The 22,346-nt window shown below is 47.5% G+C and overlaps 1 protein-coding gene across 1 annotated transcript in view; it reads left to right on the top strand.

Moving 5' to 3' along the window:
* SNTG1 (syntrophin gamma 1) overlaps positions 1–22,346 on the top strand; it is a 2,687,950-nt gene that overhangs the window by 1,612,400 nt on the left and 1,053,204 nt on the right. The gene's annotated exons all lie outside the window — the stretch shown is intronic.

Raw genomic sequence — 22,346 nt, 5'->3', positions numbered from 1 at the left:
GTTGAATCTCTCAACCAGCCCATTACCTTGAGGGTGGTAAGGAGTGGTAAACTTGTAGGTTACCCCACACTCCTTCCACAGAGACTTCATATAATTCGAAATGAAGTTGGTGCCCCGGTCTGACACCACCTCTCTGGGGAACCCCATGCGGGAGAAAACACCCATCAGTGCCCGTCCCACCACGGGGGCCGTCACTGTGCGGAGAGGGATGGCTTCCGGGTACCGGGTGGCATGGTCCACCAAGACCAGGATAAACCTGTTGCCCATAGCTGTCTTGGGGTCCAGTGGCCCCACAATGTCAATTCCCACTCGCTCAAAGGGGGTACTGACGACGGGAAAAGGTTGGAGGGGAGCCTTCTGCTTCCGCCCACTTTTCCCACTTGCCTGGCAAGTTTGACAGGTCCTACAATGGATATCTGAATCCCTTCTCATCTGGGGCCAATAAAAATGGGTGACAAGCCTGTCATAGGTCTTGTCCTGCCCCAGATGTCCAGCTAACGGAACGTCATGAGCCAACCCCAGTAGGAAGGCTCTGAAGCGCTGGGGTACCACCAGCACACGGGCTGACCCAGGCTCAGCAGCCTTAGGCTCGCTATACAGGAGGTCGTTCTCCCAGTAGACCCAATGTGATCCTGACTGATCACCTGTCGTTTGGGCTGAGGCCTGCTGCCTCATACCCACAAGAGAAGGGCACACTTTCTGTTCAGCACAAAATTCCTCCCCGGAGGGACCACCATCCTGCTGCCAATGGGTCAGCTCGGGCAGGTCTCCCAGTTCGGCCACTTGTTCTCCTGTCGGTTCCAGGGCATTCCCCTCAGGGTCTGCTCCCTCCTGGGCCGCGGGAACGATGGGGGACGGTTTCCCGCGCCCCCTGCCTCTTCTCTTCACGGTTGGGACCTGGGCCATACTTTCAGGCTCCAGGGCCCCATCAACACCCTTACTAACTGACATGGACCGGGTGGTCGCACACACCCACTCAGGCAGACCCAACATTTCCAGATGCGATTTTCTCTCCACCTTAGCCCAAGGGGAGTCCTCCAAATCATTGCCCAAGAGACAATCAACAGGCATGGCGGGCCTCACAGCAACCTGAAGAGTACCTGAGACCCCCCCCCACTCAAAGGGAACTTGAGCTACCTCACACTGACTCTGTGAGTTGTCAGCAGCTACAACGGGGTAGAATGCATGAGGGACCACCTGCTCTCTGGACACCAAGTGACACTTGACAGCTGTCACACTCGCTCCGGTGTCTCTGAGAGCTTCCACCCTATGGCCATTAATGGTCACCCACTGCCTATATTTCTTAGTGTTACTAGGCAGAGGGGTTGGAGGGACCATTTCCACGTCTCCTAAAGAGACCAGGGACATTTCTGCGGGACCCCACCCACCGGGGGCACCCATCTCCTCCCCTCCCAGGGCTACACTCGCTACCTGCCGAGGGGGTGCACGCGGCGGTGCATTCGAATCCTTCATGGGACACTGGGGATCATAATAACGGTGTCCCACCTGCTTACAGGCATAGCAGGTCATGGGGCCCCTGTGAACAGGTTTACCTGTCGGGGCCTCTGGCTTCTTTACAGGGGGAGGCTGGGAACCCTTCCCTTGGGGACTACTTTGGGGCCCTTTCTGAAACTCCCTCTGTTTACCCCTGTCCCCCCCACTCTTCTGCTGGGGACCCTGCCCACCTTTGGCTGAGTCTCCCACTGGACCCTTGTGGACCCTGGTACTGACCCAGCGGTCCGCCTCCTCAGCAAGTTTTCTAGGGTTAGATAGCTTGCTATCAACAAGGTGCTGGCGTAGCTCTGGAAAACAGTTATTAGACAAGTGCTCCCAAGCAAACAAATCATAAAGAGCATCATAACTATCAACCTTGCTACCCTTTATCCAACCATCCATGGTTCTGCAGAAAAAAGACACATATTCAACCCACGTAGTACCAGGCAACTTCTTACATTCTCTAAAGGTTTGTCTGTACTTTTCTGGAGTTAAGCCATATCTCAGCATTAAAGCATCTTTCATATGAGTATAAGACATCCTATCCTCAGCAGGAAGGCTCAACAAGGTATCTCTCCCCTCGTTTGTAAAGCGGCTCCACAACCCCGTTCCCCAATCCTTCTCAGGGACCCGGTGGGCCAACAATGCTAACTCATACGCTTTAAACCATTGGCTAATATCTTCATTCTTACTGTAATCCTTGATCACATCTTTAGGAAAATAAAACCTACTTTCTGCAGGCACGGATGGAGCGCTGCCACCAGAGGGATTCAACTCTAAACTCTTAGTTTTAAGCTCCATCTCCCTCACCATCTTCTCACGTTCAAACGCTAATTTCTCTCTCTCAAAATCTAATCTTTTGCTCTCCATTTCAGCTTCTCTCTTGCTTCTTGCATTCTCTAATTCCAACTGCCCTCCTAATTTAAGTTTTGCCATTTCTAACTTGTACCCCCTCTCCTTCTCCCTGTCTTCTAATTCTTCGGGGGAAAGGCTCCTAGAGGACGCACTACTGCCTGGAGATGACACTGGCCCACCTGTGGGCTCTTCCTCTTCCTCTTCTTCTTCCTCTTCCGGTACCCCCACCGGATCAGAGGGATTTCTGGCCTCTAACCAGGCCTTCAGCGCTTTGAGGAAGCCCTCTTTCTTTGAGACACCTGTGGTAGGAACTTTAAACTGCTTGCAAAATCCTTTTAGATCTTTTAGCGTGTAGGAATCTATCTTCTCCTTATCAAATTCCCCCACAACAATCTCCACAGGTGTAGTAGCTCGGGCATTCTCCATGGTCAAAACTGGCAGTGTTTAAAAAAATAAGCTCCCGGAAAGCGGAGAACAAAAATAGAATATCCTACCAAACAGACTGTGGCTGCGTTATGGTCTGCTTTCACTATGTAGCGTACACTAATCACTGCGCATGAGTCATAAATGCAAAGTTCAAATCCTCACCGCTGACCACCAATGTTAGAACCGGCGGTCTCTAGTTGGCAGAGGTATACACTTCTGACAAATAGGGACCAACCAACTCTAGTCAGGGAAAGGGGATTACACACTCAGATAACCCCTGCTACCCCCTTGGTAGCTTGGCAGAGCAGACAGGCTTATCTCAGAGGCAGTGTGTTAAGCATTTATGACCACATACAGTAATAAAGTGAATACACTACAGATGGACACGACACAGAAGTTATTATAAAAATAGTATTTTTATATAAGGCTTAGCACAAGACCAAATAACGACAAAAATATACCACAGTCTTAATAAATACTCTTTGGAAGGAAAAATAATAGTTCAAATAAGGTTTCTTCTTGGCAAATAGTTCTTTAGCAAAGTATTCTTCTGAGCACAGTTCTTTGGCAACAATGTAACCCCCACAGGAGTCACACGACGTCGAGTCTACAAGATTCCCAAGGTTCGGCGTCGACCGCGAGGAGCGCTACGTCGAGCCTGGAGTTGCAACAGACCCCACAAGTACAGTACCTTGAGAAACGAAGAAAACGATGATCCACGGCGTCGAGAGGTCGGCGTCGATCGTGCCTCGGAGTCGGGTCAATCCGCAGCGGCGACGAGGGATGTCGGGCCGGAGCAGCGCTCACGGCGTCGAGAAGGGCATCGAGTCGATGCGATCAGCAGCGGCGTCAGGACGGGGTCGCTTGGAGGTAGAGCCAATACTCACTCCTCACTGGCGTCGATACCGGCGTCGAGACGGGGTCACTTGGAGCCGGGGCCGATACCCACTGCTCACTGGCGTTGCTGCTGGCGTCGAGACTGCAGATTTTCCCTTGTGTACGGGAAACAACACTTTCCAGCAATTCAGCAATTCAGTAGATGGTGAAGTCCTTTGGCCCTGTGACTTCAACAGGAGACTGGCACTCTTCCAGTCCTTGGAGATTTCCTAGCAAGTGTTCAGAGAGTACACACCAAGTTCCTCTCTCCTTGTTCCTTGGCAAAAATAAAGAAGCAGCTTTCAGGTTCCTCCACAGCAAAACAGCACTCTGGCAGAAAGGGGAGGCAAGTCCTTAGATCAGCAGGCTTCTTGTCCTTGGTACAGGTTTCCTTGTCAGAAGTGATCTGAGTTCTTGGTTCAGGGGTCCTTCTCTTATACCCCTTTTTCCCTTTGTTCCCTTTGTCCAAGCAGGGAGATTCCCACCATCTCAGGTTTGTTGTGGGTGTTGCCAGGCAGAGGCACCTGGCCTATTCACTGAGCAGGGCAGAGTCCTCAGCCGCCCAGCAGGAGGCGGAGCCAGTATTGTCACTGGCAGGAGCAGGGCTATCAGTCGCCCAGCAGGAGGTGGAGCCAGTATTGTGTCAGGCAGGGCAGGCTACTCTTCCTTCACTCTATGTGTAAACGCCCCATTCACCCCACACTGACTCATTCAGACCTCTGGAGCCACCCAGCCCCTGACACACACACCAAACCAGCAGAGACCGGTAGATAGTTGGACAAGAAAATAGCCACTTTCTAAAAGTGCTATTTTCAAACATAGAATTTAAAAACCATCCATCCTAAAGGGTGTGTTATTAAATTCTGAGTTCAGGGATACTAAACTCGACTTGCTACCATGCTCCCTGAGTCAGATAGATTATAATGGAGTTAATAATCAGTCTGCCCAGTCTGGCCTATTGGAGGCAGGTAGCCCTTCAATAGTGAAAAACGAAAATGGCTGTAAGTCACTATTAGGTCATGCCACACACATCAGGGCATGACCTACCTTTTACCAACAATGCACCCTGCCCTAGGGCCTACCATAGAGGTGTCTGAAATGTGGCAAAGTGAAGGTTTAGAGACTGGCAAGTAGGTTTCCTTACCAAGTCGACATGGCAGTCAGGGACTGCACGCAGGCGCTGCGGTGGCAGGCCTGAGACACATTTTACACGCTGCTTCTGTGGGTGGCACAACCAGTGCTGCAAGCCCACCAGCAGCAGTTAACTTACACGCCCTTGGCACACGCAGTGCACTAGACTAGGGTCTGAACAGTAAGTCAACCAAGCCAATCATGGTAACACCAATCAATGTAACAATTTAACATAGGGAGCACTTGCACTGTGGCACTGATCAGCAGTGGCACAGTGCCCAAAGCAATAATCCAGCAAAAACATCGTAAACAGAGGAGGCAAACAGAAAAAAATGGAGGAGAGACTCATGCCAATGATGCCAGGTCTAACAGGGCCTCATGTAGGTAGCTAAATACCGGTCGGTAACGGCCGAAATTCGGTAAATATGCCGTTACCGACCGGTATTTAGACAAGTGAGATGTAGGAGGCCAAAAACCAGTTTTCGGTAAATATGAAGCGGTAAATACCGATTCATAATTACCGAATTCTAAAATACCAATTCATATTTACCGAATACATATTTACCGAATCGGTAAATATGAAGTGGTAAATATGAATCGGTAAATATGAAGTGGTAAATATGAAGTGGTAAAACTGAAAAAGACATGTAGGAAAATTCGGTACTTAAGAAATCCATGAAATTCGGTAATTAAGAGTCGGTAATTAACACTGAGTGAAAGCAGGTGGTAACCATCAACAGAGCATATAAGCAATCCCAAAATGCAACAGCGTGGACAACATGGCCGCTCTGTATGTCATTGCAAGGCGCCTACGTCTACAGGCAGCAGGTCAGAGGATATGGAGACGGGAGGAACGCATCTACAGACAGCGCATCACACTCTTCCAACTGACTGACGCAAAGATACATGAAAGGTACAGGCTACACCCCCAAACCATCATGGACCTGATAAGGGACCTGCACCCACTCCTGGACCAGCCAACAAGAAGGGCGCATGCCATACCACCACATGTGCAGGTGCTCTGCAGCCTACATCTACTGGCATCTGGCAGTTACCAGGGGGTGATAGCTGCGGTGGGCGGTGTATCCCAGAGTTGCCTGTCCCGTTTCTTCAGGAAGTTCCTGGATGCCATGATGCAGAGAATGCACCACTACATCAGCTTCCCAAACACACAGGCTGAACTGCAGAAAACTAAAACAGACTTTTATCACATGGCACAGTTCCCCCATGTCATTGGCTGTATTGATGGCACACACATCCCAATCTGCCCACCAGCTGACACTGAGCACATCTACAGGAACAGAAAGTCCACCCACTCCATCAATGTGCAGGTAATCTGTGATGCAGGGAACATCATCACTGATATTGTAGCGAAGTTTCCTGGGAGCACCCACGACTCTTACATCTTCCAGAACAGTGGGATCTACACACGACTGCTTGCCGGAGAATTTGGAGAGGGATACCTGCTAGGTAAGTAACAGTGACGCCCCATGAAACCTGCAAATCATAGTGTATAGAGGCATGTGACTGATGGTTCCCTTTTACTCACCTAGGCGACAGTGCATATGCCTGCCGGTCATTCATCCTCACTCCCTACCTACACCCATCAACCCAGAGTGAGAGACGATATAACGTGGCACATAAATCTACACGCAATGTGGTGGAGCGCACGTTTGGACTACTGAAAAGCAGGTTCCGCTGCCTCCACAAGAGCGGAGGCGCACGCCAGTACACACCGATCAACTGCTGCAAGATCATTGCCACTTGTGCAATGCTGCACAACCTTGCCACGAAGAGAGGTACAGAGGTGGAACTAACAGATTTTGAGGACAACGAGGATGAGTCAGGCCAGCCAGAGGGCAACGCAGCTGGAGTGCCAACTGCAATAGATGGGAGAGAGAGACGGGCAGAGATCACATGCAACTATTTCTGAGTAAGTAAGGGGACACAGCCAGTTGTGGTATGTCATGACGTAGTTTTAATGCGGCACTACGCCATTACAACAAGATCAAGCCAATCTGGCAACATAGCATATTTACAAGGGGTAAGTCCAGGGTTACGTCACCCATTGGGAATTGGCTACGCAGGGCTGCATCAATGTTTTCGCACACGCGCTGCAGTGTGGGATGGCACGGATTGAGCATCCTCACTACTGCCAACCCCAAGCCGCCTGCTGCTCCTGTGTGCTTCTGGGACGGGGGGTATGATGCTGCTCCTGCTGCTGGAGTCGATGCTCTCCGCAGCATCCCCTGCAGCAGTTGTGGCCGCCTGACTTGTTAATAGCACCTCAAGTGTACTTGTGACCTGCACCATCCCCCGAGACACGTCGTTGCAGCAGTGTGTCAGGCCCTCCTGCATCGACACAGAGCGCCGGCAGAGTAGAGAAGTGGCAGTTGCCAGACGGTTGAGTGCCCTGGTGTTAGTGTCCCTCCTCTGCCGTTCCCGGCGCCGTGCATCTATGTCAGCATCTAATTTGCTGCACAACTGCTGGATTGACTGGGACATGTCCCGAATGCCCGCTGCCATTTCACCCATCCCCACTGCCATTGTGCTGATGTTCTTGTCCATGTTGACAAATGTTGATTTCATGCACCGTATATGCCTCTGGACTGACATGACTGCCTTTGTTTGCAGGCGCTGTTGTTTTAACATGTTGCCCTCGAGCCCCGAGAAGACACCATGGCTGTCAATGTTTGCTGGTGGACTCTGCACACGCGACCTGCGGCGCCCTCTTGCACCCGTCTGTTCTGCCTGTGAGGTGTAGGGCACAGTGGCATGGCTCCCATCATGGGGCATAGTAATTTGCTCAGGGCCCCTGCTGTCGTCAGACGAGGTGTCTAAGGCTCGCAGCCTGGCGGCAGCACGCCTCCTCATTCTCACACATGCAGGCGGTGATGTGGCCGGTGACTCAAACATGAGTGGCGATGCTGGCTCTGGGTGAGGTGATGCTGGCTCTGGTTGAGGTGAGGCTGGCTCTGGTTGAGGTGAGGCTGGCTCTGGTTGAGGTGAGGCTGCCTGTGTTAGTGGTGCGGCTGCCTGTGGCACTGCTCCCTGGGCTGAACTTGTGCTGGCCAGAGCTGATCTGTGTGGCCGGTGTGCCCTCTCTCCTGCAGCATGTCCTGTCCTGCGCGATGTCACATCTGTGGACAGAAATGCAACATCGGCTCAGTGTACCTGAAGGGCTGCATTGCAAGCATCACAATAAAATCATGTTACACTCTCACATTGTCCTCTGCCTGCTTGTGGCTAATGTGTGTAACATGCCTTGTTGTCCTGTGCTATTTACTTCATGGTTGGGGTTTCCCTGACTACATCTCCCAGAATGCATTGCCTGTCTGCACTAACACATGGACTGGAGTGGGATACTCATTTCACAATGGGGGATGTGGGATAGGGGTAGGGGGGGCTACATTGCTGTGCATTTGTCTTACCTTGTTGGGTGGCGGCTCTGGCAGAGCTGTCGGCATCCCCAAGGCCCACGACGCTCTCTTGCTCGATTGTGGCCTCCACCAGCTCCTCCAGTTCGGTGAGGGCAGGTGCCCTGTTGGTTCCACCTCCAGTCTGGCTGGCCTCCTTCTGGATTTCCCCCATCTTCCTCTTGGTTACAATCCTCAGGTCATACCAGCGCTTTTTGAGGACCTCTATGTCCCTGTGGGTCACTCCCACAGCATTGACCTGCGCCTGGATGCCCAGCCAAATATTGCGCTTTTCTGCCTCAGGCACTTGCAGGGACTGCCTCCCAAACAGCTTCTGGTGCTGCTTCACCACCTCCTCCACCAGCACATGGAGTTCCTTGGGGCTGAATTTCATCTTCCTCCTCCTTTCCCCTCCATCTCTCACTGTCCTCTGCGTCAACATGATGTTTTTGTGCTGCACAAACAGGCACTGGCTCCCTGCCTCTCCTCTGCACTCCAAGCCTCTCCAGAGTCTGTTAATTGTGTGCACCTGCCTGGGTGTGGCCACTTCCTGGTTGGGTGGGGTGTGGTTGCACAGGATTGGCTGTTTCATCCAGTCATGTGATTTTTTTTTCCCGATTCGGTAAATACTGATTCGGTATTTACCGATTCGGTAAATTACACTTCGGTATTTACCGATTCGGTTAACACCACCTCGGTATTTACCGATTCGGTAAATTCCGATTCTTGATTACCGAATGTTACCGATTCGGTAAATATTACCGAATTATTACCTACATATAACTTACCGATTCTTAAATACCGATTCGGTACGGTTCGGTATTTAAGAATCGGTAATTTTTATTTACCTACATGAGGCCCTTAAAAAGGAAATTCAGGGGATAAGCACTCCTGCACCTCTCTCCTCTGGAGGAAGTTGCTTAAAATTTGGGCCAAGAATTAAGCCCACCACTTTCAAAGATCACCAGCCACAACTGATCTTGACCATAGAGAGTGGATATTTCTCCCCTTCAACCTGTGAAGGTTCAGTCAACCAGGGAGTCTATTTCCATGGTTTGTAAAGATGGACTTTATCCTGAAGCTAGAGAAGGAATTCCTAAAGCAACACATTCCATGTTCTTATAGGTGTTATAATAGAAGTCAATTGGAGTCTTTGCAGTCGAGTAGCAATTTCACTTTGCACCATTCAAATTTGCTTGACAAAATCTTACTCAGATTAGTGGTTCATTTATCAAAGGTTTCCTGCTTTTAAGAGATAATTGTGTTTTGTTGTTGTTGCAAAGAGTGCCTTCTTTTAGCTCATGAGAGTCTATAAGACGGTGGTGAGGCCTGAGTGGATACACTTCCATCAAGTTAAAAGGTGGTGGCAACTTGCTCATGGGTGGCAGGCTATGGATTAAATCATCAGGCGTGACTGGACTGACTTTTCTGTTTAATAGATATATGTGACTCCCCGTTCCTTCATTTCTAACAAGAACAAGCACTGGTAATGCCAATGGGTTTGGCACTCATTATGATTCACAAGCCTGGTCCATTAGTTTTGACAATGTCGATCAAAAGCAGCAGAATATCGGGAGATGAGGGGTAAATTAACTGCTCACCATGGAATCATCATTCTAACGAAGATGAGAGGAGGTGACACGGTTAGGAACTGTTTGATGATGCTCACCATGTTAAAAGAGAAGCCTGCAGACAAGGTGAGATCAGGGGAAAGTCCAAGGAATGGCTAATGGACATTTACCATTACCATGTGGCCTCTGTACCACACTAGCAGCCTGGTGGCAGCCAGCATGATTTTATGGCAAGACCGGAGGCTAAGATTATGCAATCCTCTTTATTGCGCCACCAACAGCAACATTACCAAGAACATAGAACACAACAACGTTCTTTAGAACATAATAAAGAGCCAGAACCTCCATGACTCTTCCTTCCTTTTTGCTGCTGCCCGTCAGTTAAGTCATTCATGCTTTGGCTCTCTTTTAAGAGTGTGATTAATGTGTTTGAATAAATATTGGTAGGAATGCATGGCATTTTTAATGCACATATAGTTAAATGAGAATGAATTGATTGGTTGGGAAGGTATGGATGCGAAAATAATAACATCGTTATTTGACGAAATAAAATGTTGTAAAATTAATAGATTATAGAGAAAATTATAATTTGATTGAAGTTTAACAATGAGCGTATTTAATGTGAGAATGCGTCCATGAACAGAGTTTGAATTGTAGATTTAATTGGGAAGCCCGGCGTATTTAGAGGAATCAACAGATAAAGTTATGGTTCCTGTTGACGTTAGCTAGTTGCGAGTAATGTGCATGGATTATAGCTTGGGAAATATTTAATTTGTGCGTTTTAACAAAATTTAGGATAACGAGGGAAGCGCTGTATTGAGACGTGAGAAGTGCGTCACAATGGTATGCAGCCATCTTGGGTCAGGCAGGGATGATGAATATGTAGTCAGGCGGTTTGCACATGCGTCTTCACGCACGTTACTTTGAGGCATGCGTCGGGCTCGAGACGCCGATCTGACAGCTGAAACTGTCAGAACGTGGAGAAAGCAGGTTTTTTGGGTTACGGAAACGATAATCTTAGGCGGCGGTGTGGTAGGGGTATTAGTCTGTTGACTAAAATTGGAATTTGAAAATATTATATTTTGGATCAGATTATCAATGTTTACATAACTTTTTTTGAGGCATTTCAATGAGATTAAGTCTTAGTGTTGGTAATTGAAGAAATTCAAGAAGAATTTAGTTTTGTTAAGAAACATTTAATTTTGAAAAGAAGTTTAGTTTAGTTTATCTAAGGTTTGTGATTTTGTGAGGAACATTTTGATTGAAGTTATCAAACATGTCTGAGGGAAACAAATGTCCCCAGGGAAGTGTGAATATGGAGGAAAGGATCTCGTTAATGTTGAGCAAGTTTGCAAATGAGCTTGATTCAAAAATAGAGAAGAAACTAGATGATTTTAGAAGAGGTGGTGGTCATTCATCGCCGGAGGAACACTTTTGGTCCGCAGGTGAGGGACCAGTAATAGGAAAGAAGTCTTGGAAAGTGAGTAAGAAAAGAAAGAATGTGGAAGTGGATGTTTATAGGAGCAAAAGGGCGAAAGGCGCATACCCAGACTCTGATATTCGCAATCGTGCGAAACATGGTGGTGTCGAGGACACACAAGGGGACCTAGATAGAGGTCAGAGTGGTAGAAGGCATTCTACCATCTTATGTGATGAGTCTTCGGGTAGTGCGGAGATTGAATTAAGCTACTCTTCAGATTTTGACTCAGACGTTGAGATAGTGGAGAAAGGAAAAATTGCAGAGGCTAAATCAAAAGATAAGCAAGATGAAAATGTTGGGGTAAAAGACCCTTTAGGTGAGTCGATGTTCGACCCAATGTTATTAAAGCACCCGTTGTCACCTGAATGGAGCCCGACTCCTCATGTTGCAGAGAACGTTCAGTTATGGCTGTGGAAACAAATACTTAAGGACGTGAGGTTGAGGCTCCATTCTGAATGTCCAAGGCCAAGTCAGCAAAATAAAATTGCTATGACGCCCAAATTAGACGCAAAGATAATCGCGTTTATCGGGAAAGCTGGAAGAGACCCAAAGAAGGATTTGGATAAAGGCTTAAAGATGTGTCAAGACAGGCTCTTGGATCTAACGGGTCCACTTGCAAAGATTTTTGATATGGCTGAAGAGGCCTAAGTTGGGAATAAGTCTTAGGCCGTAGAAGATCTTAGGGAATGGATCCAAAGGGTTGTGTGTTTATTGGGGAATGCAAACACAGTGATTTCAGTGGAAAGGAGGAAAAGTATCCTCCTGAAAATAGATCCAAAGTTGGCTGAACTAGCGAACAATGAAGGTAGATTGGAGGCAAATGGGATGCTTTTTGGAGAGGAATTGATTAGCAAATATGTGGGTGCTTTTAGTTCTCTGCAGAGGTCGCAAAGAAAAATTAAAAAGGTCTTTGACCGTAGAGTTTTTGGCGGGGCCGGGAGAAGTAGAGGTCATTTTCCCGGCCGAGGCCAAGGCATCACAAGGGCCTCGTTTTCAAGGGGTTTCAGACCCTAAAACTTTAATTACAAGCAACAGTCTGGATACCAGCCCTGGAATTTCTACCCTCAAAGAGAAAGGGGGAATTCAAGAGGGAACAGAAAAACAAGAAGATCAGGTAAGGAAAGACCGTTTTGCTACCCATGTAAGGTTGGGCGGCAGACTTGCCCAATTTTACGAGAATTGGCGTTTGTTAACAAGAGACCCTTGGGTTCTGCAGACTATTTTGGGCTATTGTATAGATTTCATAAAAGAACCAAGTCAAGAACATTACCCACAAATGATAAGATTTGATTCAACACTGTCAGAAATGGTAGAGAAAGAAGTAAGAGAGTTGTTAATGAAAGGAGCAATTGTGGAGAAACTGGAAATGTGTACAGGTTTTATAAGCCAGTCAGTCAGTCAAAGAGGCTTTATTTCGATATGAATATATCTTAAAAAGCAAAACTACAACATTGTACAATAAGAAGATAAAAAGGAATCAGTGCATGGAAAGATAGACAAACATTTCAAACTGCTACTGATGCCAATAAATTAGCTAAAAACAGGTAAAAATATCGGATAAAAAACAAATTAAACAACATACAAAAGCCTAGATGACCTGATGCGCCAAGCCCATCCTAGGAACTTGGCTAAACCACAAGCAAAGAGGGGCCTTGGGTCATTTTTTAATATTCGTAGGGCTTCTATACAATGTCTGGTTCCAAGTTCTCTGCAAAGTGGTTTTAACCACCTACTCCGGGGGGCTGCATAAGCCGGACATTCAAACAAAAAATGGGGAACAGACTCAGACCTCTTATCAAAAAATGGGCAAAGGGAAGTTGTTTGAGATGGAACCTTCCACCTGGATGTTAATTCTCCCACAGGGAGTAAACCTATTCTGAATTGAAAATATAGGGCCCTGTCTTTACGATTGGAGATGACATCCAGGTAAGGATCACAAAAATACATTTCTTTGACCAAAAGAAAATCCAAAGTGGACCTGCACAGATTGACATTACTGCTTCTGATGCCCGCCACCCAGCTCCAATAAATCTTTTTCAGCTCAGACTTGGGAGGTGCGGTTCTATTAATCCAGGCCTCGCCAAGACCAAGGCAGAAAAGGAGACGCTTGACCTCCCTCAGCCAGTGGATCTTGGACCAGCCTGGTGACCCCAGCACCTCGGTTAGGCCATCCGCATAACTGGATAATTCTGATGTTCTCCATATTCTCGCCCATAGGAGGAGAGGGCGGAGCCTAGCCTGATCGCTGATTGGCCGAGTGCCCAGATCCAGAAGCAGTGGGAGAGTTGGAGTGCTATAAGGGAGCCCCATAAGATCTTTATGGAATTTATTTTCAGAACGGGACAAGTGGTCCACCTTATAGACCCCCCAAAGTTCAGCCCCATAGAGAGCGGCGCTAACCCCCCTTGCCCTATATATATCTAGGACAGGAGCAATGGGTTTCAGGGATGAGGCACGATGTTCCTTAAGCAAGGCACCCACCACCCTCTTATGGGTCAGCAACATCTTTTGATGGTGACACTTCCAGCTCATGGAGTCGCAGAGGCGAATACCAAGGTAGTCGAACTCTGACACTCTTTCGAGGGTAGCAGAGTTCAAAGACGGTGGTTTGGCCAACCTTTTCGGGGGGTTAAGGACCAAATACTTGGTCTTAGCTGTATTAATAGCTAACCCTCTCGCATCGCAAAAAGACTTGAAGTTAGTTAATAGACTCTGCAAACCCACTGGGGTTTTAGAAATCAGAAGGGTATCATCCGCAAATAGAAGGGTGGGTATTCTTCTACCGGCCAGGGATGGTGCATCTGCGGGGTGTTGTAGCAGATGCTCCACCACTCCGTTGACGTACAATGAGAACAGAGTGGGGGCAAGGACACAACCCTGGCGTACCCCTCTATTTACAGGTATACGTGCTGTTTTTTGTCCCTGATTTCCCCACCTAATCTGGGCAAAATTATCAGAATGGAGGTTTATCAACAAGCTCAGCAAATAAGGTGGTATACCCTGTTCGCTGAGCACACTCCATAATTGGCTACGGGGAACTAGGTCAAAGGCAGTCCGCAAATCTATAAAAGCAAGATACAGACTGCCTTTGCCCAGTAGAACCACTTTCCAGTATAGCATCAGAAGACAAAAGGATTGCTCTATTGTCCCCGTGCCTGTTCTAAAACCAGCCTGAAAGTCTGAGAGAATACCCTTTTCCTCTACCCATTGCAGTATCCTTGACAAAACCACTTTTCCAGCCACTTTTTGTGAAGTGTCTAAGAGGCTTATTGGGCGATAGTTAGCTGGGTCGTTGCGACAGCCTTTCTTAAAAATAGGAACGACCTCAGCACCCTTCCATGAAGTCGGAAGGGATGCCCCATCAAGACTGGAATTCAATAAGGCGGAGATGAGTTTTCCCCATTCGTCTGGGTTGATGCGTAGCAAATCTCCTGGGATGCCATCCGGGCCAGCAGCTTTATTGGGCACAAGGGTGTTAATCGCCTCCACCACTTCCTTAGATGTGAACACAAGCTCGTCCATAGACTGAAAAGGTGCATGAGGGTGGCATGTTCTCAAACTTTCCCCCTGGTCCTGAGCCGTTGAATAGAGTTGGGAGAAATGATTGACCCACGCGCACTCAGGTACGTTACAGGTGATCATTGTATCCACAGGTCTCTCTCTATTTCTGAGTAGGTCCCAAAAGCCCTTTGCATCCTTCCTTAGACTAGCGGCCTTCAGGTCACACCAAAACTGGTCTTCCCAATCTATCTTTGCCTTTGCTAATACCCTCCTGTAATTACCCCTCGCGGCACAAATCAGAACTCTAATCTTAGATTTTACTGCCTTTAGGAGTTCCCGTTTGGCCATACGACATGCAGCTGAAAACCACCCAGCAGAACCCTTCCTGCCACCACTCTTATTGGCCCTCTTCCCCCCAATGGGGGCTATGAATAATTCACCTATAGCCTTTGTGGTTTGTTTAAAAACTGCAGGTACCTCTTGCACACTGAATGAGGGGGAGTCTAGGCAGAGTGTAATATTAGCCATTACAGATTGTACCTCCAGCATCTTGGCCTTATTAGCAATGATATTTTTCCATTTCAGGCGCCTACCACAATTAGAGGGGCACACTTCATGAGTTGTTTTCCACACATGCGAGGTTAGGAGGGGAGACCAACCCTTCCACAGTGGGGACAGAGACAGGGTTAGAGGATTGTGGTCGCTATCAATAGAAGGCCGAACCTCCATGTCCACCGGGAAAGACCACAACCGAAAATTCAGCATAATGTAGTCAATCCTAGAGGAATGCCCTATTCTGTTAAACGTATGTGCCCCCATTTGGTCTGATTTGGATCTACCATTAGTTGCTCTGAGACCATGCTCCAGGCAAAGAGCATTGAGGTCAATTGCGTTTTGGGTCCATCTTCTAATAGGAGTAATTGACAACGGAGGGATGCCTCTCCTTGCATCATCGTCACTAATGCCCAGCACATCTTCCACAGCAAGAGGTTCGAATGTGCAGTTAAAATCCCCAGCTAATAAGACAAGGGAGTCTGGACCACAGCGCTTGAGTTCCTTGTCGATGCCAGATGGGGCAAGAATAGATAAACCACCTCTAGTGCTTCTAACATAGATATTCAATATTTCAAGCACTCCTCCACCAGACGGGCCTCTTACTGATAGTCTCAAAAGGTCCGGGGAATTAGTGGCTATACTTTTAATAGAATACCGCAGGGAAATGCCTACCCATATTAGCAGGCCTCCGGAGGGGCGCCCTTTGTCTCCGTTCGGTCGAACTGCTGGTGCAAAATAAGTACTGTATCCCAGCTTATGTTGTGGATCCATGCACCAGGTTTCCTGGAACAAACAAATCGAAAAAGATTCGACAAATGTGTTCCAGTCTGGGATGCTTATATTCCGAGCTAGGCCGGCAATGTTCCAGCTTACTACCTTCAGAGGAATGCTGGGAATCTCTCCATGCCCTAAAGCCAATGCTCCTGTAATGGGAGTATAATCCATGGCAATATCCTTATCACCGACAGGTGATACCACAGCAAAAGGAGTTTGAAAACCTTCAACAGGCGTCTCCCCACTAAACTGGGACAACGCCTGTAAATGTCCCCTAGGCGTAAGAAAAGGAGGGAGGGTAGTGATGGAAGAGCTCACCTGCGGCTCTCCAAGGGGTAAACTTGCAATTAATGACTCCCCAGATGGTTCAATGTATAGCTCACGTATAGAGGGAATTACCTGTCAATAACCTTTCCAAAATCGACCCTGCAAATGGCCAGGACCATTATTAAATAGGCTAAATTGAGAGGTACAGCCACGAATTTGTCTACAGTCCCGACCTTCCCACATATGGGTTCCGGTCTGCCTCGACAGAGTTGAAGGATTAAAATAGCTGAGGTCACAAGTGCCAATTGAACCCATGCTTCCTACTAAGCTATGTTCCTTCATGGGACCTCTACATATGAAACTGGCAATCCTTGGGTCTTCAAAATTCACTATGATACAATCGCCACAAATAGATTTTTCCCTAGTACCAATCCAACCGACTCTACGTACGTGTAATATCCTGCCCCCCCAAAACTCGGGCAGGGGTCTGTTCTCTTTGAGCCAAAATAAGGTCTTATTGAACAATTCAGTATAGGACTCACTCTTACCTGGACTAAGAACCGGAACCCCGGTCAAAATGACTACATAGGGCTGGCACTCAGGGGGGAGATTTATAATAGAGTCCCCCCCACAGGGAGGGGCCTCACCTGGATGCATTACATGGGCTTTTGCATTTTCCACTAAGTTGGGAGTTGGGATCTCTAGTGCGCTATCAGCTAATGGAGATATAGCTGTAATAGTAAAATTTCCCTCACCTGCGCTAGCCAAGGCCGGGGGACAAACCGTCTCTTTGCCTGAGATGGTGGTAGTAACTTTGGGGGATTTAAATTTCTCAGCAGGCTTAGGGAGAGACAGGCCGATGGTACTGGAGGTACCAGCGACAGGCACCGTAGAGAGCAAGTTATGATTAATCACCTCCAAAACAACTGGTGAGTTGTCGACTGTAGGAACTAAATTGTGTTGGGCAGTAGACGTCACCTTTTTGGCAAAACCCCCGCCTAAGCTGTCATCCCTAGATCTTAGCTGCACTTTTATAAAAGATTTCAATGAGAAAAAATTATCTAGGGTTGTCTGCTCCATTTTATCCATTCGCTCAGATAGCCCTCTAATTTTATCTAATACTGGCAAAAGTAAAGATTTCATTATTTCCTCAATTTTTTTAGCCAGGAAAGAATCTGAGGAGAGGGGCGCTACACTACCAACAGTCTGAGTATTGAGGGCGGAAGTTGCATTCCCCTCAGTGGTGCCCTCTTCTTTATCTTCCTGGAATAAACTAGAGTCCCCCCCTGTTACCTTATTGGAAACGCCCCTCCTAACAGCTGCCCGCCTCTGGTTTTTACAGGTTTTAGAAAGTCTATTTTTCTGTAAGGTAAGAAATCTTCTAGTCTTTAGGGGGACTGGCTGGATTTCCGCCTGCACCATGGTAGTCACCGGGGTAGGTGAAATTAGGAGAGTGGTGGGGTCAGCCGAGTGGGAAATAGAAATGGCTGACTTGCTTACTGCTACAACTGGGGCCACATAACTTTGGGCATTAAGTGCCGTATCCGACAGATTCTCAAGCCCTTCTATATTGGCTCTCAAGGCCGCCACACGAGGATGGTCCAAAGGAGAGGGGGCAAGAGGGTGCGGGAGTGGGTCCAAAACACGCTCCGGTGAGGGTATTTGAGCTATCGGGCCGATCGAGGATCGTCTATCACCAAATGGGCTACCAGATAGCCGCCGCTCAGCCATAGAGATTTCTTTGTCAATGACATTGGCCACACGGGTAATAAACTGATCCATAGTTCCCGCCATACCCCCCACGCTCCCCCTCAGGCTTTTACCTGAGCGAGTTGACATTAGTAATACAGGGGCAAACTGTGAAGCAGGTCAAAACAAACCCCAGTAGAGTGTATAATAGGCAGGAGGTAAATAAAGAATATATGTGGCTGGAACAAGCAAGTATCAAGGAAGGGAGGCCCAGACACATGAACACCTAACATATGTAGGGCGGCTATTTCAGGAAATGTTCAATAGACACAACCCAGTCCGAATCCACAACAGGGGGTGATTGACAATGTTACTCAATGACAGTACCTGGTTAGAGTCAGATGCGTCAGTACCAGCGATTTAGAGGGGGGGCCCAGCCCAGCCTCCTGCAGCCCCTGACGGCCACAGACGGCCCGCCCTCTGCCCGGGCTCAGCCCGGCGCCGCCCGCGCGCGGTCCCGCAACGCGGAGGGTGAGCTTGATTTTGTAGCGCCTCCGGGCGCGGCAAGTGGGCGTTGACTTCCGCTCCCCTCCAGCAGGTGTTGCTGGGAAATGTAGTCCCCCTCCTGGCCGCAACCGCGAGTGTGTCAGAAAGCGGCGGCGGGAGGGAGACACAAGCACAGGCAGGAGCCGACAGGAGACCACAGGGCACAGGACTCAAGGCAGCAAACACGGAAACCTCCTGGAACACCACGAGAAGGTAGGACACCCCCGCTCCACCGAGGGTGAGCTTGATTTTGTAGCGCCTCCGGGCGCGGCAAGTGGGCGTCGACTTCCGCTCCCTTCCAGCAGGTGTTGCTGGGAAATGTAGTCCCCCTCCTGGCCGCAACCGCGAGTGTGTCAGAAAGCGGCGGCGGGAGGGAGACACAAGCACAGGCAGGAGCCGACAGGAGACCACAGGGCACAGGACTCAAGGCAGCAAACACGGAAACCTCCTGGAACACCACGAGAAGGTAGGACACCCCCGCTCCACCGAGGGTGAGCTTGATTTTGTAGCGCCTCCGGGCGCGGCAAGTGGGCGTCGACTTCCGCTCCCCTCCAGCAGGTGTTGCTGGGAAATGTAGTCCCCCCTCCTGGCCGCAACCGCAAGTGTGTCAGAAAGCGGCGGCGGGAGGGAGACACAAGCACAGGCAGGAGCCGACAGGAGACCACAGGGCACAGGACTCAAGGCAGCAAACACGGAAACCTCCTGGAACACCACGAGAAGGTAAGCAATATTTTCTTAGTGGAAAAGAAAGGGAAAGGTATGAGACCCGTGAGAAACTTAAAGAATCGGAACAATTGGGTAGAATACCATCTTTTCAAGGTGGAAGGTAATGCATATGTTGAGAGATGTCCTTCAGACAGGGGATTGGATGACTCATCTAGAGCTAAAAGATGTGTACCTTACGATCCCAATTTGGTCAGAACACCAGAGATTTCTCAGGTTCAGATGGGGAGGAAGGTTATGGAAGTTTGTTTGTCTTCCCTTTGGACTCTCATCGGCCCCATGGTGTTTCACAAATATGTTGCGTCCAGTCATTGCCTTTCTTCGAGAGAGGGGGATAAGAGTGATTATTTATTTAGACGACATTCTGATTATACGAAATTAGCTATAGATCTTTTGGACAGTTTGGGTTTTGTTGTGAACACAGACAAGTCTTGCCTCTCACCGAGTAAGGAAACACAGTTTCTAGGGTTCTTGATAGACACTATTCAGGGCCAGTTGAGATTGCCTATGGACAAGATAAAGAAGATTCGGAAAGAAATTCGAAGGCTATTTTTCCAGGACCTTTGAATTATAGTGTGCTTCAGAGATTGAAGAGCAGTCATTTAAGGCGTGGTATGAAATATTCTCGGAGATCACTCTTTCTGGCGAGGCAAGATCAGAACTCACTTGGTGGTTAAAGAATATGGAAGAATGGAATGGGAAAGCAATTTTCGGATCAAATCCTGAATTGATTATAGAGTCAGATGCGAGTTTGTCTGGTTGGGGAGCTCGATGTGGTGCAAATTCGACAGGAGGTATGTGGACTGTAGAGGAACAGAAGTTACACATAAATTGCCTGGAATTGTTGGCAGGGTCCTTTGCAATAAAGAGTTTCACAAAAGACAAGGCAAAGTGCTCAGTATTGCTGTGAATGGACAATGTATCAGTGGTAAGATACGTGAACAAGTTAGGGGGGCTGAAGTCAAGGGATCATTCGAATCTTGCGAGAGTGTTTTGGGAATATTGCTTGAATCAGAATATATTGGTTCAAGCGGAATATATACCAGGTCAGAAGAATGTGCAGGCGGATTGGTATTCGAGGAATTAAACGGATTCCAGCGATTGGATTCTACACAGGTCGGTTTTTTGGAGGATAATGGAGTTGTGGGACCCTTGTTACGTGGACCTGTTTGCAAACAGGTGGAACACTCAACTGGAGAAGTTTTTCAGTTGGCGTCTGGATTCGGCATCAGTTGGGATAGACGCTTTCAGGCAGGACTGGAGGGGCCTTCGACCTTATGCTTTACCAACTTTTGTGTTGATAACCAGAGTGACTTTGTTGGTGCGCAAATGGTTAGAGACGGTAGTGTTGATAACTCCTCTTTGGAAATCTCAGGTTTGGATTCCTTTAGAGATGTCAATAGATTGTCCAATCCTTCTTCCGACATTCCCAGAAATTTCGACAGGAGCACAGGGAGAGTATCACGAGTTGCTGCTTTCAGGTCAATTAAGACTAATGGCATGGAGAATTTCAGGAGAGTCTGGGAAGTGCCAGGACTTTCAAATGAAGCTTGTCAACTTATTAAAGAATCCTGGGCTCCAGGAACAAGAAAGATGTATAGATTGGCTTGGCAGAAATGTTACGCTGGTGTTTGGAGAGGGATTACAATCCCGTTTCAGTGGATGTAGTGTTTGTGGTAAATTATTTAGCGTCTTTGTTTACCTCAGGTTTACCGTACAGAACTATTAATGTGCATATGTCAGCTATCGCTGCTGGGCACAATTTGATTGATGGGATCTCTGTAGGTCAGAACATTTTAGTGAAAAGTTTAATGAGGAGTGTAAGAGTTTCTAAGCCCCCGGTGGGTAGGTATTCCTCTACTTGGGATGTTTCAAAAGTTCTAGAATATTTGGAGAATTTGGGATGCAATAGTGGCCTAGATCTAAGAGTTTTAAGTGGAAAACTGACAATGTTATTGTGTCTGATCTATTTTAGAAGGGTTTCCGATGTCAAGGCTTTAGATGTAGGAACAAGGATTTTTAATCCAGAGGGTGTTTGTTTTTATCTGTGCAGAAGAACAAAGACTAATTCGGATAGCATTTTCTATCCATATTTTGATGGGCATGAACGTTTGTGTGTTGTACGTTGTTTGAAAGAGTACGAGAGGAGGACATCTTTTGTTCGCCCTGCAAATGAAAATCAGCTATTAATTTCATAAAGGAAACCACGCAAAGCTGTTTCTAATCCAACTTTGGCGAGATGGGTGAAAGAGGTAATGAAGAATGCTGGTGTTGATGTGAATAGATTTGGTGCACATTCAGTAAGGAGTGCTTCGGCTTCTAAGGCATTTATAATAGGGGGTGCGTTACACGATATTCTTAGAAGTGCTGATAGGTCTAATGACTCTGTTTTTAGGAAATTCTATTTTAAGCCTGTGATGCATGCAAGTTCATTTTTATTATAGAGGCTTTGAACTTGCATAATCTTAGTCTCCGGTCTTGCCTAAAATGTAGATTTTCATCAGCTTCGATGGTCAGAAAATCTGGATTTTATTAAAGACACGGAGGCTAATATTATCCCTCCTCCCTTTGTTGGTAATGGTTATTTGTTCTTTTTCAGCTCGGGGTCAACAATGAAGAAGGAGATGGATCATGTTCATATTCAGATTTTATGTTTTCCTGGTTGTTATTGTGGATTTATTTATTTAGAAATCTGTTTATTGAGTTTTGAAAGGTATACATCAAATCATGAAACAGGATAATGTGCAGCGACATTTAATTCATAGTTAAGTATTCATACTGGCATACAAATGACTGTAAGGATGGGTGCACCTCTCGATTCCTTATTACAATGAATGCCCCCGCGACAGTGACTTTAACCATTGAACCGCTATACATCCCGGAGCCTTACCCCATAAGGGGTGACCCTAAGGCGAAAGTTTTACTATTGCACCCAATCTCCCCTAGCATTTCTCCATAAACAGATAACAGATTTATATATCAATAACCGGGACTAAACAGTAGGGTAACTATCGCCCCTGCAAAACAACAACAATGATAACA

This window comes from Triturus cristatus, chromosome 5_1, assembly GCF_964204655.1.
Source record: "Triturus cristatus chromosome 5_1, aTriCri1.1, whole genome shotgun sequence".
NCBI classification, from domain to species: domain Eukaryota; kingdom Metazoa; phylum Chordata; class Amphibia; order Caudata; family Salamandridae; genus Triturus; species Triturus cristatus.
The sequence above is the reverse complement of the archived record's forward strand: the minus strand, read 5'-3'. Positions and strand labels throughout refer to the sequence as shown.